This window comes from Triticum dicoccoides, chromosome 6A (genome assembly GCF_002162155.2).
Source record: "Triticum dicoccoides isolate Atlit2015 ecotype Zavitan chromosome 6A, WEW_v2.0, whole genome shotgun sequence".
NCBI classification, from domain to species: domain Eukaryota; kingdom Viridiplantae; phylum Streptophyta; class Magnoliopsida; order Poales; family Poaceae; genus Triticum; species Triticum dicoccoides.
Genome location: NC_041390.1, coordinates 15,665,566 through 15,679,222, shown reverse-complemented (window position 1 = coordinate 15,679,222; position 13,657 = coordinate 15,665,566). Strand labels below are relative to the sequence as shown.

General features: G+C 39.9%; 1 long non-coding RNA gene across 2 annotated transcripts; it reads left to right on the top strand.

The window, feature by feature from the left end:
* The first annotated feature begins 8,551 nt into the window (after positions 1-8,551).
* Positions 8,552-12,474, top strand: LOC119318852. Of its 2 annotated transcripts, XR_005154262.1 has the most exons (6): positions 8,552-8,866; positions 10,075-10,159; positions 10,242-10,338; positions 10,451-10,648; positions 11,284-11,390; positions 12,052-12,474. It is a non-coding gene; the product is annotated as an uncharacterized LOC119318852 (long non-coding RNA). The 2 variants fall into 2 exon arrangements; XR_005154261.1 differs by having other exon boundaries at positions 10,242-10,648.
* Positions 12,475-13,657: the final 1,183 nt, after the last annotated feature.

Below are 13,657 nucleotides of genomic sequence, written 5' to 3'. Positions count from 1 at the left end.
ACAGAAGAACGAATAAGAAGCAAATTGGGCCCACCCACATCAGTGACGCATTAGGCTTGATTTTTATGGTGCTTGATTTTTTTGCCATTAGAACGAGAAAGGTAAGAATTACCAAGCCATGTAGGTCAAAATTACTGATCACAATAATGAACAATGAGGCAAGTTTGTGAGGTAAGTATGGAAGGAAGGAGATAACTAGGACAAAATAGAGAGTTTAGCACTTGCCACTGTTGGTGAGGACAACAACGATGGTGGAACGTTGCTATGTATGTGCACGACCTATAGATGCCCGTCTTTGAAGTGCACACCCTATCAAGCTGGAATGTATTGACATCCAGTGAGAAACAACCAACATCAAGTGATGTGCTTCTACCATGATATAGGAAGAAGTGCCCCTCTGTTGAACCCTGGAAAACATGATGAAATCCCAATCAGATGGACTTCTCCAAGTGTCATTAACTATAACTCTCACCATTAATTTTGCTAATTGATGGTATGAAATTCAAGGTAAGTTACACCTTTTCCATACACAAACACCCTGAGTTTGACTTCCCCTGCCTGCACAATGATTGTATCCACTTTGTAAAAGGCTCCAACTTTAGATGAAAGGTTAGCAATGTAAAACTTCGTCCTCTTCATGTTAAGCACTGACATTTTCTCGCACCAACCCGACAGCTAGTAGAAGCAAGCAATATGGAACGCCCAACAACATAGAGATAACTTTATTGCAAGCACAGTACACATTTACCATATGGAACGCCAACTACTAGACCCCATATGCACCTAATAGAATCTGAAACCTAGAGTACTTTAGTGGAGGAGGCATAGCTCATGTAAAAATCAGTTTTCCAAGGATCAATGGTATGTCTAGTTACAGCAAAATAATTTCTAGATAATATGCTAGAGAAACCCGAAAATTTGGAGGTGCCTCACAAACGAGCATACCCGAAGCTTCTCCTACGTCAACGGATGGTAGAACTAGTCGTGGGGTGGTGGAGCCACATGTGGAGAATGGCGGAGTAGGGTAGGACATCAGAGAACAGTACTCCGAAGAGCTTGTTCAGGCAGCATTGTGGCGCAACTATTAGGAAGATCTGTCGTGGCAGTCGGATTGCCAGAGAGGAGACGACCAGAAACCATGGGGACACAGATGGAACGCGGCCTCCAATAGTCGTGGTCCCTTAGCTAGGCACGAGATTTAGACCGCTGCCGCCATCAACAAGGAGATAGCCAGAGGTTTGTTACACCGCATGGGCTGCGTACTTTTTTGGCCTGAGCCGCTGCTCTCGTGCGAAGCAGATCGTAAGAAAAATAACAAGGAACGAGGTACATTTCTGCAAAGAAGAGCACACACATCCCTCCGCTAGAATCTGGGCCATTCATGTGTTACCCGATAGCCCAAGAAGAATTACTCTACTTATTCAGCTGAAGCATCGATTCTATTGTAGTTGTTCCCAGTTGTGTTAAGCACTCCTATTGAAGAAGCTTGGTGGGTGTACACGCGTAAGGCCTATGTCTCGCCTATCATGGGACGAGCTACCATCTCATCTCTAGCGTTACCCCTAACGGGGCGGCCTAATGTAGCTTTCCTGGATCGGTTTTCAAAAGTGACAGGTTTTGACCGGTTTTACAAGCTTCCACGCGTATTTTGTTCTTCTTTTATTTTTGTTTGTTTCCCGTATTGCTTTTCATTTTTGTTCTTTTTTTATTTGATTTTCTTACCATTTTCAAATAACGTTGAATTTTTTAATACATGTTGTACATTGTTATTATACATGGGGACCACTTTTTGATACACGCTTAATATTACACAAATACATGATGAATATTTTTCAAATAAATGCAAAAGGTTTTTCAGATGCACCTTGAACATTTTTGGAGTACATGTTGAACATTTTTCGTACGCATGTTAAACAGTTTTCATAAATGCCATAGGTAGTTTTTATAAATGCGCAAAAAATGTTTTTTAGAAAATTTTCAAAATGTCTAGAGCATTTGTTTTAATGGTACCAAATGTTTTTAAAATTATGTGAATTTTTTTGCACTGTATATTTTTTAAGAAAATGTGAATATATGTTTGCAATATGTGATTATTTTCTAAATGTCATAAACATGTTTTTGAATGTTATACAGACATTTTTAAAATTGGGTGAACACATTTTTTACACAGCATGAATATTTTCCTAAATGCACGCTAAACATTTGCATGAAATACAAGTAAATTAGTTTCTAATGTATTTGTATTCAAAATATTTTCAAATAGGAAAAGAAAGAACGACCGTCAGAAAAAATAGACTAACGGAGAAGAAGTTGTATGAAAACGAACAAAGAAGCAAATTGAATCGGCCCACTACGATGACGCATCAGGCGAGAGATCCTTTTCACCAGTATTTGCGAACCTTCCCACGAAGGATTCACGGGTTTTTCTAGGAGATATTCCTATCGGTCTTCCAGCATGATTTTGTTTGGTTTTCTTGGTTTTTTTTCTTTTTCTTTTGCTTTTTGGTTTTCACTTTCACTTTTTTCTTGTTGTCTGCCTTTTTTCTTGTCCTTTATTTTATTTTATCAAATGCATGAAAACACTTCAAATTTGAAAACTTTTCAGAAATTCATGAACTTTTCCCAAATTTCATGAACTTATTTTTGAATTTTTTGATATTTTTTCAAGCTCATGACCTTTTTCCATTCCCAATTTTTTTAAAAATCATGATTTTTTTTCCAAATTGTTAAACTTTTCAAAATTTTAAAAAATGTGTGAACAACACAAACTAAAAACATGAGGACACCCTCATGGGACCAAACGACTCATAAATACCAACCCTTTATAAGCTTCCAACATATTGAGTTTTCGCAAAATGTTATCATGTAACCCGCCCAACCATCTCCTTCCCTGTTCCAAACCTAAATGCAAACCCTAGCACCGCCTTGGGCGGTGGCTACCTTCACTACCCGCAGGATCTCTGATACCTCATACCTTGCTCAGTCTCCGACATGCAAAACCTGAACCTGAGTATTAACCTCAGAGCCGCCTTTTACCGCTTACAGGATCGCCATTCTCCCCTGACCAGCTTAGGCAACTCCATCCACACACTAAACCTAAACACAAACCTGAACCTGAGCGCCAACTCCAGCGCCCCTCGCACAACCACTACCTTCAGAATGCGTAGGATATTCGACATCCCATGCCTCGCCCAGTAATATCGTCTGCCATGCCAAACCAGTGCGACAACCCTCGCACTGCCTCAGGTGCCAAACGCGAACATAATAAAGGTATTTATGTCTCGCAGGGAAGTTTTTTAATCTAAGACTTTTATGGTATGTTTTTTGTTGTTCAGTTGTGAGATCCTACTATATGATGATTGATGATTTTACAGCTTCGTCAAAATGAATGTTGTGTTAGTTGAGCTTTAGAAGGCAAGTTTAGAGTTTGAGAGATTTCTTAACTGGTTTATTCTTATGGGAGCAATTAATGGAAGGCAGTACAATTCTAATGATGTTGTTCACATTTCTGATTCTGATGGTAATAATATTGCCCAATCTCATTACTAAACATTTTCCAGGCAACAGTTCATCTAAATATAGTTTCTCTGCACTTATCACTGCTTTGCCCCATGAGAAAATCCTTTAGTATTTGCTTTTGTTATAAGAATATCACTTGTGTCTGCTAGCATGTTACTAGCTATCTATCAGACGTGATCAACATCCATTGTGTTTTATTTATCACTGTCAGAAATTTTCATTTCTACGGTTGTACCCTTTACCCTAGGGCTCTAGGCATCTTTAGCAAGAAGGGGGTAAACTTTTACGTTTGAAAACATGACATGGTAATTTTTTGTTCTAGTAAAGAATAATTTGACTAGAATATTCCCACAACCTTCTACGCTCACCAAATACTTATCTTGGCAGCCTTCATAGGATTGATCAAATACTACAGACAAAATGTCGGAAGAGATATACCATGTTTGTGGTTCCTCTTTGGTTTTATTTGCAAATGTTTCGTTGAGTATTTGTTCATAGTTGATGTTATTTACCATTACATTGAGTGTGAAAGGACACTTCATATCATTTGTAGTTGAAGGCAAGACACTGTTGTTTTGTTTCACCAATTTATGGGTGTGCATAACAAATGGTAATCATTGGGCTGCTTACATTGTAACTGTTGCAGTATTTGATAGGGCAGGTGATAACCCACAAGTATAGGGGATCGCAACGGTTTTCGAGGGTAAAGTATTCAACCCAAATTTATTGATTCGACACAAGGGGAGCCAAAGAATATTCTCAAGTATTAGCAGCTGAGTTGTCAATTCAACCACACCTAGAAACCTAATATCTGCAGCAAGGTATTTAGTAGCAAAGTAATATGATAATAGTGGTAACGGTAGCAATAGTAATAGTTTTGGTTTTATAGTGATTGTAACAGTAGCAACGAAAAAGTAAATAAGCGAAGAACAATATATGAAAAGCTAGTAGGCAATGGATCAGTGATGGATAATTATGTTGGATGCGATTCCTCATGCAATAGTTATAACATAGTGTGACACAGAACTAGCTCTAGTTCATCAATGTAATGTAGGCATATATTCCGAATATAGTCATACGTGCTTATGGAAAAGAACTTGCATGACATCTTTTGTCCTACCCTCCCGTGGCAGCGGGGTCCTGTTGGAAACTAAGGTATATTAAGGCCTCCTTTTAATAGAGTATCGGACCAAAGCATTAACACATAGTGAATACATGAACTCCTCAAACTACGGTCATCACCGGTAAGTATCCCAATTATTGTCACTTCAGGGTTAACGGATCATAACACATAATAGGTGACTATAGACTTGCAAGATAGGATCAAGAACTTACATATATTCATGAAAACATAATGGGTTCAGATCTAAAATCATGGGACTCGGGCCCTATTGACAAGCATTAAGCATAGCAAAGTCATAGCAACATCAATCTCAGAACATAGTGGATACTAGGGATCAAACCCTAACAAAAGTAACTCGATTGCATGATAAATCTCATCCAACCCATCACCGTCCAGCAAGCCTACGATGGAATTACTCACGCACGGTGGTGAGCATCATGAAATTGGTGATGGAGGAAGGTTGATGATGACGATGGCGACGGATTCCCCTCTCCGGAGCCCCGAACGGACTCCAGATCAGCCCTCCCGAGAGAGATTAGGGATTGGCGGCGGCTCCGTATCGTAAAACGTGATGAGTCCTTCTCTCTTATTTTTTTCTCCCTGAACACGAATATATAGAGTTGGAGCTGAGGTCGGAGGAGCGTCAGGGGGCCCACGAGGCGGGGGGGGCGCCCCCACCCTCGTGGACAGGGTGTGGGCCCCCTGGCCTTGATTCTTTCCCAGTATATTTTATATATTAAAAAAATAATCTCCGTTGATTTTCAGGTCATTCCAAGAACTTTTATTTCTGCACAAAAATAACACCATGGCAATTCTGCTGAAAACAGCGTCAGTCCGGGTTAGTTCCGTTCAAATCATGCAAGTTAGAGTCCAAAACAAGGGCAAAAGTGTTTGGAAAAGTAGATACGAGGGAGACGTATCAAATCCCCCAAGATTAAAACTTTGCTTGTCCTCAAGCAATTCAGTTGATAAACTAAAAGTGATAAAGAAAAACTTTTACAAACTCTGTTTGCTCTTGTTGTTGTAAATATGTAAAGCCAGCATTCAAGTTTTCAGCAAAGATTATGAACTAACCATATTCACAATAACATTTAGGTCTCATGTTTACTCATATCAATGGCATAATCAACTAGCGAGTAATAATAATAAATCTCGGATGACAACACTTTCTCAAAACAGTCATAATATGATATAACAAGATGGTATCTCGCTAGCCCTTTCTGAGACCGCAAAACATAAATGCAGAGCACCCCTGAAGATCAAGGGCTGACTAGAAATTGTAATTCATGGTAAAAGAGATCTAGTCAAGTCATACTCAATGTAAACTAATAATAATACATGCAAATGACAGCGGTGCTCTCCAACTGGTGCCTTTTAATAAGAGGATGATGACTCGGCATGAAACTAAATGGATAAGCCCTTCGCAGAGGGAAGCAGGGATTTGTAGAGGTGTTAGAGCTCAATTTTGAAATAGAGATGAATAATATTTTGAGCGGTATACTTTCATTATCAACATAACAACCGAGAGATCTTGATATCTTCCATGCTACACACATTATAGGCGGTTCCCAAGCATAATGGTAAAGTTTATACTCCCCCACCACCAACAAGCATCAATCCCTGGCTTGCCCGAAACAACGGGTGCCTCCAACTAACAACAATCCCAAGGGAGTTTTGTTTGCAATTATTTTGATTTGATTTGAGCATGGGACTGGGCATCCTGGTGACCAACCATTTTCTCGTGGGTGAGGAGCGGAGTCCACTCCTATTGAGAATAACCCGCCTAGCATGGAAGATACAGACAGCCCTAGTTGATACATGAGCTATTCGGGTATACAAAACAGAATGCTTATTTGAAGGTTTAGAGTTTGGCACATACAAATTTACTTGGAACGGCAGGTAGATACCATATATAGGAAGGTATGGTGGACTCATATGGAATAACTTTGGGGGTTTATGGAGTTGGATGCACAAGCAGTATTCCCGCTTTGTACAAGTGAATGCTAGAAAGAGACTGGGAAGCGACCAGCTAGAGAGCGACAATAGTCATGAACATGCATTAAAATTAATCAATACTGGATGCAAGCATGAGTAGGATATAATTCACCATGAACATAAATATCGTGGAGGCTATGTTGATTTTGTTTCAACTACATGCGTGAACATGTGCCAAGTCAAGCCACTCGAATCGTTCAAAGGAGGATACCACCCTATCATACCACATCTCAACCATTTTAATAGCATGTTGGCATGCAAGGTAAACCATTATAAACTCCTAGCAAATTAAGCATGGCATGAGCAACTATAATCTCTAGTTGTCATTGAAAACATGTTTCATTCATAATAGGCTGAATCAGGAACGATGAACTAATCATATTTACAAAAACAAGAGAGGTCGAGTTCATACCAGCTTTTCTCATCTTAATTAGTTCATCATATATCGTCATTATTGCCTTTCACTTGCATGACCGAATAGTGTGGATAATAATAATAGTGCACGTGCATTGGACTAAGCTGGAATCTGCAAGCATTCAACTCAAGAGAGAAGACAAGGTAATATGGGCTATTTGTTATATCAACAATAATGCATATGAGAGCCACTCAACATTTTCATTAAGGTCTTCTCCTCTCGACCCCCAAAGAAAAGAAAAGAAACTATTTACACGGGAAAGCTCCCAACAAGCAAAAGAAGAACGAGAAAATCTTTTTGGGTTTTCTTTTAATTACTACTACTACAGGCATGGAAAGTAAACTAACTGCAAGCTACAACTAATTTTTTTTGTTTTTTCTTAAGGTTTTTCAAACGCACAAGAAGAAAGCTTAAAAGAAAATAAACTAGCATGGATGATATAATGAAAAAGTATAAGCACCGACAACTGGCACGAGTGTGTGAACATGAATGTAATGTCAGTGAGGAATACGTACTCCCCCAAGCTTAGGATTTTGGCCTAAGTTGGTCTATGCCCACGGATCAAAGCTGCCCTCTCCGGTGTACTGAGGAGGGTCCTTGGGGTGCCACTGGTTGGCGATCTCCTCCAGATCCCGCTGATAAACAGACTGACAGTGAGGATCAGATAGTGTCTCCGGCTCTGGAGTTGATGTCAAGCTCTGGTATGCCTGAACGGCCTCCGGCAAAACAAGGTACGTGCCTGAAAATATGTTGAACAAAGAGGGAGCAGGCAAGGTAATAGTCCCAAAGTATTTCTTATCAAATATCAGTCTATAGTAAAGCATCTTCTCCTTACGCTTAACAATAAAATCATGTGCTACCATGCTCTTATAATCTATAAAAACATGAGGCATCAACTTTTCCTCTTTCTCATAATGCCTAATAGGTATGTTAAAGTGTGCAGCAAGGCGCGAGGCGAAGATGCCTCCCAAGACGGGACCCTTTGTACGGTTCAGATTTAACTGTTTAGCAACAATAGCGCCTAAACTAAAAGTAGTATCACGAAACAAAGCATGGCGCAAAATAACAATATCCGGAGCACACTACACCACGACACCACAACACCGACATGCATCTGTTGGTATAGGTGTGAATTTCCGACACATTGTCTGTTCGGAACAACACCGACACAAAGAACGTTAGGGTTGCTCAACATTTTCGACGTTCAGTCTGTCGGTAGTGTTTACTAGTTCACCAACGTATTGTGTGTCGGCAATTGTTTGGACTGCCATTGGATTAAGTGTCGCCGGAACATTGCCACAGGAAAAGTGTCGGTGTAGTTCTAGCCTGGCCCACTTATTTTCAGCTGCGCGGCATAGCCCAAAGTATCGAGCGGCAAGCGGCGCGCCAAAGCCCAAAGGTATTTCCGTAAGTCTCCTAGTCCCCCCATCCCCACCTCTCTCGCACCACACATTCAACCTAAACCTAAATCACCACCGCCACTGCCCTCCCCCCCGCCCCCGACCTACCCATAGATTTGCTCGCATCGCCGCCGCCGCCGCCCCTGACCTACCCATAGATTTGCTCGCATCACCGCCTCTCCCTCCACGGCATCCCACCCTTGCCCGTCCTCTAGTCCTGCGTGCTGCCCCGTCATCCACGGCCGAGGAGCTGCTGCCCCGTCTGCAGCCAAGGCGCCACCGCCTACTCCACTGCCTAGGAGCTGGCGAGGAGGCAACTGCAGTTCTGGAGTTGCCCCGCCGTTCTTCTTCCTCCACCAGCGACCCCTGTCCAGATCGGCACCCTTGTCCTGCCCCGACTCCAGGCCACAGCAGGTAAACTGCATAGGAGTTTTGTCATTTGCATCTCGGTGGATGTTAGTTCCCATAAGTTCCAGGCTCTGCTCTTGTTCTGTCTTCTTTAATCTCGTCTCCTCATGCATCTTGTCTTTTCACTTATCCAGTGGTGGCCATGCTCATGTGTGAATGTTTGTCACTAACTTCTATACATATTAATTTTCAGAGACCAGATTTTAACTACTCGAGGGTACAAATGTACAGATTTAGAAAGAGAAATGTAACAGAGTTGTGGCACACCTTTTGGGTTAACATTGCTGTTTGAGGATGCTCAAGTGCAGAGCTCCCTAAATTTCAGAGATCTGATTCACCATATTCTGCAATTTGACACAGAACCTCAATTACTGTCAACAGAAAAAGGATGACGTTCAAGCATGTGTTACTTTCTAGAGAAAAAAACATGTTTCACTTCATTTTCTACATATGAACCTAACACCAAAGATTCAGATTTCTTGTATGTTGGGTAGGATTGTAAATCTTCCCGTGATCCTTTTGTTTTATCTTTTTATGCCGCATAAACAGGGACCAAGGGTTAGCCTTACGGTTGCGTGTGATCCATATTAGTGCCTTCGATGTATCTCATGTCCCTGAATTTTCTTTCTTGTACTGGATATCTTCTTGTTCTTTCACTTCTAAATCCTAATCAGTAGACTTCTCATTATCTAGGTGCTCATTATTTCTACTTGTTTGTTGTCTCATGGATCACAAGTTTAATGATTATTGAATCAAGAAATCTGCTGAATCTGTTAACATAACCTCCATTTACTGTCTGCTCAAGTCTGTTTGTGGCATATCATATTTTAACTTATGTTTTAGTCTGCTCAAATGGAGAGCTCCGTAAACTTCAGAAATCAAAATGACAAAATTGTAGGGATAAAAGGGGTAATGGAAAATTGCATTTCTCTAGTCTCAGTTTATTCTTCCTTGGCGCCCTACTATTTATGGTTTTGTCTATTTGGTATGTATATTTGTAGTGGATTCCCAATTCTCCTATCTATATTTTCATAACTACGTTTCTTAATTGTACTAGTTACACGAAGTTGCTTGGTGGATAGTGCAGTTTTAACTTGCTGCTTCTTGATAAAAGTTGCTGCCATGTATTTAACTCATCACATAATTTGTCCAGTATGCATATTTTTTCCACTATTTTTTATTAAGCATCATGGTCTAATATGTAATATTTGCAGGAGAAAAGATGGAAGGAACAAGAGGTGGAAGCGAGCTCCCTACATATGAACAATCAAGAGTTAGGCTCGTAGCAGACATGATTTGGTAAACTCGAGCACCTCTCTTTGAAAGTGATGCATCCGGTTAGTTAGTTTTCTAATTACTAGGGAAAATAAATTTGTTGCAGGCTGAAGAACTTGGCTATGGCCCACAGAGAGATGAAATATTTGTCAGAGCACATACACATAAAATTGGAGTTCCTACCGCACAAGCAAACACTAATTGTTAGTCGCACATACACATCATGTGTTTTTCTTTAGTACAGCCATGCACGTGACTGCATATCAATTTATGAGAAGTATAGACTGCACTGACTTAATTGTAGAACTAAATTAGGTACCTCATTTGCTGTATTTTTTCAAAACAACCTGAAGAAGTAGCTGAACCACCAACAACACTTGCAATGGAAATTCAATTTCGTCAACAAGATGAACATGTTTCTACTCTACTAGAGCTCACGGAAAAAATGCAACGAAAAATTGGAGAGATGCATCAAGTTCTCTTCTCAAGGAATCGGAAATGTCGAAATACCAGGTATTATTCTTGTCAACTTTTTTCCATGAGATGACACTGCTATGTTTTGTTTGATGCTTGGGTCGGGAAGACATGTTCAAAATTGGGAAAAGGGTCCTCGGTTTGAACTAAACACTATTATTTTTCTTTTGGGAGATCTTTGTATTTTTCTTGAAGGTTTCATACTTCATAACTAAACACATACAGTTCAGTTTGTAGTGTCATTATAAATAGATAATGCATCAGGCTACTAGAGATATCTAGTTTCTATCGGAAATAGATAAGAATTGAGGGCATGATAAGGTGATACTAAATCTGGGTTATAGTAGAACATAGAATTTTTGGTTTCTATGTTTATATGTGTGCAGCGCAACCCCCATTATCATGCAAACAATATCAAGTTATGAGGCTTGATCATGGAAGCTAGCAGAGATGTGTGATTTAGTACGGAAGCTCTGAATGTTTGCTTGCATATTTGTTCAAATATGGTGAGTGGTACAATTGTCTGTCAGTGTGCAATTCCTAGTAGCTAAACTGAAGCCTGCTCTCTTTTAAAGATCAGCCACAAAAAAAATACTTGACTGTTATTTTCAGGGAAGCATATTTAGTTCAATCCACATATTAGGATTACACCTGACTCCTTTTTTGCAACATAGATTCCTGAATACATTCCTGACCTCGCACATCCAATCACCGGTCTGATCTTGTTGTCCAACGACCGAGAGTTCCGAGACGAATGCGCGGCACTCCTCAGGAAACATAGGTGAGAATGAGATGATCTTGCACTCATTTTTTAATTATCTTTTCAATATAGACATCTACGTATAATATTGGCACTAGGTTAATGTAATTTCTATTGTATTCATGTTGTAAAGAATGGCTTGAACATCACAGGATGTGCAATAATAGGAGAAAATTTAGCATCCACTATACAGAGAAAATTCCATATCAAATGTACTTAAACACATTATGTTCAAATTTGAACCTGTTTGTCAATGTATTTCTTGTTTTGCTTCTGGTGGTGCTTGATTGCACCCCTCTTCTTTTGTCGCTGTTTATCACCCCCTTCTTGTAGTATTTTCCCATCACTATATTTGTGCATCAGCCATCCCTGCTCTTGTGCTTCATTTTCTCTGGTCTTCTCCTACAAATCTTTGAAGTTATAGTAAAAATCTTGTTCCTCATGCCTTTGAACAAATATGATTGTTTAACAATGAGTGCATAATTTGTATAGTAAGCCATGTATGCTAGGAGCTAGCCAAACTTGGGTTGATGTTCTAATAAGGATATCTTATGTAACCAGACTGTTTGCAATACATCTTCTATTTTTGAGATCTTGTTTAGATTTTTGTGTCAAGGGCAACTCGGAAGTTGGAACAAATTCTCATTTCTATATTTGCTCACACATATAACTTCTTTTGCAGGGACATATGGCAGAAAGTAGGAAGTCCACAAGTTGATGTAAGATGTTCCGGTGATCGCTTTTGTTCATTACATGGTCGACACAACTTATTCATATGGAAGTTGATGTCGGCTTGGTGATCGAAGGATTAGTCTTTTTCATATAAGGAAGTTGATGCTGGCTTGGTGATCGAAGGATTGGTCTCTTTCATGTGGAAGTTGATGTCAGCTTGGTGATTGAAGGATTGGTCTCTTTCATAATTGCTCTCTTAGAAGCTTGCCCCTCATATTTAAGAACATGTCATGTCTTGTATGTAATACCTATGTATTTCCTTAATGGATGTAGCTAACTTGAGTGAAGAAAACTAATGAATTTTCAATTTATGTTGAATAAATATATTGGTCAATGGTATCTTGTGACGAATAGAAGAGTAATTGTTTGTATATGTATTGTGTATTGAACATGAATTGAATATTATGAACATGAATTGAATTTTATGAATATAATTTCACTCAAAATATGGTGCATTTGTATTTGTTCTAAAATGTAGAACCCAGGCAGCAAAAGTGTCGGCATAAGTATTGGACGTTGCATGAACTGTCGGCATAGCGCACTGGCAGACAAACTGCCGGCGTACCAACGGACGTCGCACTATGTGTCGGCATAGCACACTGTCAGATTATCTGTCGGCGTAGAATAGTCTGTCGGTATAGAAATGTCTGTCGCCATAGACCTTACTAACCCCATCAGACTGTCTGTCGGCATAGATTTATTTGTCGGTAAAGACCTTTCCCGGCAGGACTATAGGTGACAGCTCCTTTCTGTCGCCAAAGTTCTTTTCCGACACTAAATGTGTCGCCTTAGGTGACCTATGCCGACAGATTGTTTGACACTGCTTTGAGTGTTGTGGTGTAGTGAGCACTAAGATTTCCACAGTTCCCGCGACCAATTAAGCATCTACTAGCAAATATTGCAAAGTAACGTAGAACAGGAAATGTATGCTAGTGATTCTTGCATCGGAAACTTTTCTCGTTTCCCCTACAGCAATTGTATCAATAAATCCCTCCACATCATTACGATGTGGTTCCTCTATGCTGCCCTTAAAGGGTATCCTACAAACCCAGCAAAAATCATAAAGTGACATCTCCTTATGCTCATCATATAAATAAATTCCACTGAAGGTGGTGATCTCCTAGCATGGAAATGAAAATTTTGCACAAAAATATTGGTGAGTAAGAGATATTGTTCGCGCTGGTCGTGGAGGAAGTCAGTGAGGCTTGCATTCTCAGCCAAATAATAAAAATCTTCATAAATCCCGGCCTCTTTCAAGAACTCATCACAAGGCCATTCACACGGCCGAACCTCCGCAGTACGAGGGAGATTATACTTGGGCTTCTTATTTTCTTCACTTTACTTATCCTTAGAGCTTCGGCTCGATGAGCCCCTCAAAAATCTCTTCATCTTTTTCTGAAAATTTCTGAAATTTTTAGTGACTCAAAATAGAAGTGAACCAAACTCAACAAAATTGATAGCAACTACTCCTACAAGTGTCTAGAGGCTATATCATGCATTAAAACTACTCTTGACCACATAAATTTGACATGCAAGCTCAAGAACAGGGTCACCTA